Genomic DNA, 4732 nt, shown 5'->3' with positions numbered 1-4732 from the left:
CCAACTGGTATTGCAGCCTTAGGTAACTGTGATGTTAAAAATTGCCACTGAATGTTCTTGCCAAATGCCCTGTGGGCTTTTCCTGTGGAGTAAGTTCTGAGTCAGATCAAATAATGACAGTAGCTTGTGAATGGAGCTTTTCCAGGGCGCTGTGAGACAGGTAAAATAGTGACAATGTTCTGGGGATGGGACCTTTTGAAGAGCTCCAGACCTGGTCTGTCCCCTCCAATGGCCGCAAGGCTGCTGGTTTTGAAAGCTACAATGAAGCTGGGGAGAAGGGGATGGGAGTAGGCCAAGCTAAAACACCACAAATACCATTGTTGTTACTGAGTTTCAGTGGGGTTTTTTGAATAAATGCTCTTCTGGTTGTCATAAGCCTTTGGTTATTTTCCAGAATTCTGAAAAAATTGATTTTGATAATTTTGTCACTTTTTTCATTGTTTTTATGTTTTATGTACTCACTCAATCATTCTGAAAGTCTTGCTTATATTGACTTTGTAAAAAGTTGTCTTAGTGTGGAGTGTGGCCACAGTGACTCGAAGCAGGTAGGTGCAGATGGTGATGCATAGGGCACCTGAGTGGGTCAGGACCATAAACTCCACCTGGCCCCAGTTCAGCACTGATGACACTTTTGAGCTGTCCCTGGAGAATGTGGGCCCTGGGTTCAATGGGGTTGCCCTCTTCTGGCCACTGCACTTCTAGCGCAGGCCTAATTTGAGATGGCCGATGAGGACAAGCAGTCCTGGCTGTGTTACGAGAACCTGGAGAATGATGAGAGTAGATCCCAGGCCTCTCTGGAATCAGATGGGGCCGTTCAACCCAACATTCCAGCCCAACATGCATCTGCATCTGTCAATAGTTATTTGGCACTATCAGCAAGAGTACCCAGTGCTCCTACAATGCCTGCTGCAGCTGGATTCAACAACCTTTGATGCAGAAGAACTGCCAGTGCTGGCCTCCTTCCTGCTCCTGCTGCTGCAGCTGGGGAACAGAAGAGTAACAGCTAGCATTTACTCTGAGTCTGCTTTGATCCAGGTGCAGGGCAGGTTTATTTTCCCTGCCTTACACAGGTCACACAGCAAATGAGAGTGCTGATCCTGATCAGGGTGGGACTGGAAGTGGCCCCTCTCAAGGTGTCTCCAGGACCATCTTCTTCAGGCTATGCTTCCTGTTGTTGGTCCCAGGAGTGTACCATGTAATCATCATCTACTGTGCCACCAAGGACCACTGGGGCTTCTAGTTCTTCTACCTGCCCTACTTTGTGAAATGAGCCATTGGTCAGAAGTCTGGGTGTGGGCACCGGCCAGGATCCAGTGTTGGCTCTGAGAGGCCCTGTGCAGCCTCCGTACATCCACAAGGAGCACTCCTTGGACCCATGCCCCTCTCCATTTCCCTCATCCCAAAGGAAAAACCCCTCCAGGACCCTCGAACCCCCAGCCTCCTCAGGAGTTTGCTTAGGAGGTTTGGGATGTGCAGGCCCCAGGCCCACTATGTGGGGCTGGGAAAGTCACCCCTCACTGGCTCTGTGCCTTAACTTATTCTTGGGCTGCTGGGCTGTGGTGTTTTGTACTAATAAAAAGACAGTTAATTCCAAAAAGAAAAAGAAAAGAGTTGTCTTGTAAAATGTCCCTCAATCCTGATTTGTTTGGTTACGTCCTCTGGGTGTAGTTTAACTTGTTCCTCTTTTCTCTGTATTTCCCATATCCTGGAAGTTTGTCTAGAGGTTTGATTAGATTCTGGTAAATGTTTCTGGCAATAACACTTCATGATGTTGTATCTTTCCTGCTGCATTTCAGAGGCACTTAATGCCAGGGTGTCCTGCTATTGATGATGCCAAGTTATCACTTGGTTAAGGTGGTGACTGCTAGGTCTTTCCACTGTAAGTTACATTTTTCTCCTTGAAATTACTGTGTAGTTTATGGTGTGGTATGGTGTAGCATCATGCTCATTTCTGATTCCCCAGCAACCTTTTGTTTAATAGTTTTAGCATCGCCTAATGATTTTTGCCTTAATTGATCATTGGAGATTGCAAGAGAGCGCACTTCCAATTCTATCATTTCTTCTACATTTATTAGCTAGTATTCTTCTGCAAATACGATCATTTTATCCCCTTCCACTTTGAGTGTCATTGTGGACTCATGTTTTTTTTAAAAAAATTATTATTCGATGTGTTATAATCAATTTCAGTCATTATTCTTATCATTCTTAAATTGTCCCAATTTGGGCTATTGAGAGCCCTTTCAATATGGCTTCTGTGTCCTTTGGCCATGTCCCCATTAGTCTTTGAGCATTTTTGTGTTTTCTGGCACCATGTGACATCCATGCTTAGCTGATAGTTCCCAGCCTCAGCCCAGGAATCAATAATTTCTCCAAGGAGCCTTGGGGTGGGGAATGATATTTAGAAACCAAGAGCTGGGAACTAGATGTCTCGTGTTGTCTTGAACATGGATTGTCCAAGGCTAGGATTTGATACATTTATTCTAGTTCATGGGTGTGGGGCTGTTGGACTTTTATCTGGCTTTCTAACTCTCTCTTCATGTGGAAACCCAAACTGAATGACAAGATAGATCTCTGTGATCTTGGTGCTAAAAGATGGTGATCAAGAGGCGTCAGTTCTTGGTTCTCATTTGAACTTGTAGCCATCATGGGTTTTTTTTTAGTATAAGAAAAGAATAAATAATCTATGACTGACTGACATGTCTAATTCATACAGCTATTTGATTTCCAAATAACTGACAGAGTATCTGACATGTAGAAGGCTTTCAATAAGTGCTTTTTGAATAAATAAATTACTAAAGCATCTTTGTATAAATAGTTATTGCCTTCATCATAATTCAAGCTATAGCTTGATGTCACCGGAAGGCTAAGCAGTAAATATATAGAGATTCATGAGCTATAAATTGTAAAAGAGGCCTCACTACATGTTAAAATATAGACAAACAATATCTAAAGATCCTAGTTTATTTATAAATTGAAGAAACTATTCTCATAAGTATAGGATTACCTTAAGGACATGAAGCAAAATTGATCTTAAAACATTAAGCAAATATATATTGGTAGATAAATGTTTGTCATTAGCAAAAGGGAAGTGAACAAAGTGAGAAACAGCAAGTTTAGTTTTTCCTTATTAGTGGGGAAGGGGTCAAAATTAGGCATTGTTTATAACTTTATTTCACCTGTGCCTTAGATTTTAAACAAGTGACATTTCCAAGAAAAAGTGGTATTGTCACGTGAGAAAGCACAGCACTAGCCATGGAAACAAAGGGAAAAGACAAAGGTGATTTGAGTCGTTTCAGTTCATCTAGCTGGAAACATAGACCCCCCAAATAGCTCAGTTTGTTCCTGTTGGGATCAACTGGGATGCTAGTAATCCAGAGAGGAGACTGAGCCCTGTTTATATCTCCACCCCCATTTTCACCTCACTTGAAAAAAATTCACAGATTCACCAATTGTTAACAGTTTCTGTATTTGGTTTATCTCTCTCTTTCTTTCTTTATGTGTGTGTATATGTATATGTGTGCACATGCATGTACACATACATATGTACAGACACACACATATGTACACACACTTTTTTTTCTAAACCGTTTGAGAGTAAGCTGCAGACATCATGTCCCTTCATCCCTAAATACTTCCAGGGTTATATCCAATAATAAGAACATTTTCTTGTGTAACCTCAATGTAGTTCTCAAATTCAGGAAATTTAACATTGATCGAGTACTATTTTCTAATTTATAGTCTATATTCCAATTTCACCAATTATCCCATTAATATCATTTATAGCTATTTTTATTTCTAGTCTGGGATCACATGTTGTATTTAGTTTTCATGTCTTTCAAGCATCCTTTAATTTTGAACACTTCCTCAGCCATTCTTTGTCTTTCATGATTTTGAGATTATCTAACTTGAGTTTGTCTGATGGTTACTTTTTCTTTTTCTTTTTTTTAAAGATTGGTACCTAAGCTAACTGTTGCCAATCTTCATTTTGTTTTTTCCTTCTTCTTCTTCTCCCCAAATCGCCCCAGTACATAGTTCTATATTCTAGTTGTGAGTGCCTCTGGTTGTGCTATGTGGGACACTGCCTCAGCATGGCCTGATGAGCAGTGCCATGTCCACACTCAGGATCTGAACCAGCGAACCCTGGACCGCCGAAGCGGAGCGCACGAACTTAACCACTTGGCCACGGGGCCAGCCCCGACGTTTTCTCATTATTAGATTCAGGTTATGCATTTTGGCCGGAATATCCCAGAACTGGTATCATGTCCTTCTCAGTGCATCTTATCATGAGACATACATTGTGGGTTGATTTCATTATTGATGATACGAATGTTGATCACTTGGTTAAGATGTCCATCAGATTTTCTACTATTAAATTACTATTTTTCCCTTTGTGGTTAATAAGTACTTTTGTGGGAGATATTTTGGGTTTGTGTAAATATCCTGTTCCTTGTCAAATTTTCACTTATTCTTGCCTGAATCATCACCCTAATTTTAAAATATAGATAATATGTATCTATCTGTATAATCTGTGGAACCTAAGACAGAACCTGAATCAAGTTTTATACTTCTTCTAAATTATCCGTGGCAGATGAAATGGCTGCAGAATGCCAGCAAACTTCACACTGTTTATTCAGTGGACTGATAAACCAATCAGGTGAAAGCTGCCAGATATTTTTAAACAGAGCTATAAACAACTCCAGGGAAAGAAAGAATAAATTCAGGCTGAGACTGG

General features: G+C 40.9%; 1 pseudogene; it reads left to right on the top strand.

The window, feature by feature from the left end:
* Positions 1-479: 479 nt before the first annotated feature.
* On the top strand, positions 480-1419 carry LOC100067863 (transmembrane protein 134-like; annotated as a pseudogene).
* Positions 1420-4732: the final 3313 nt, after the last annotated feature.

Source organism: Equus caballus, chromosome 16, assembly GCF_041296265.1.
Source record: "Equus caballus isolate H_3958 breed thoroughbred chromosome 16, TB-T2T, whole genome shotgun sequence".
NCBI classification, from domain to species: domain Eukaryota; kingdom Metazoa; phylum Chordata; class Mammalia; order Perissodactyla; family Equidae; genus Equus; species Equus caballus.
This window is presented reverse-complemented; position numbering and strand designations above follow the sequence as displayed.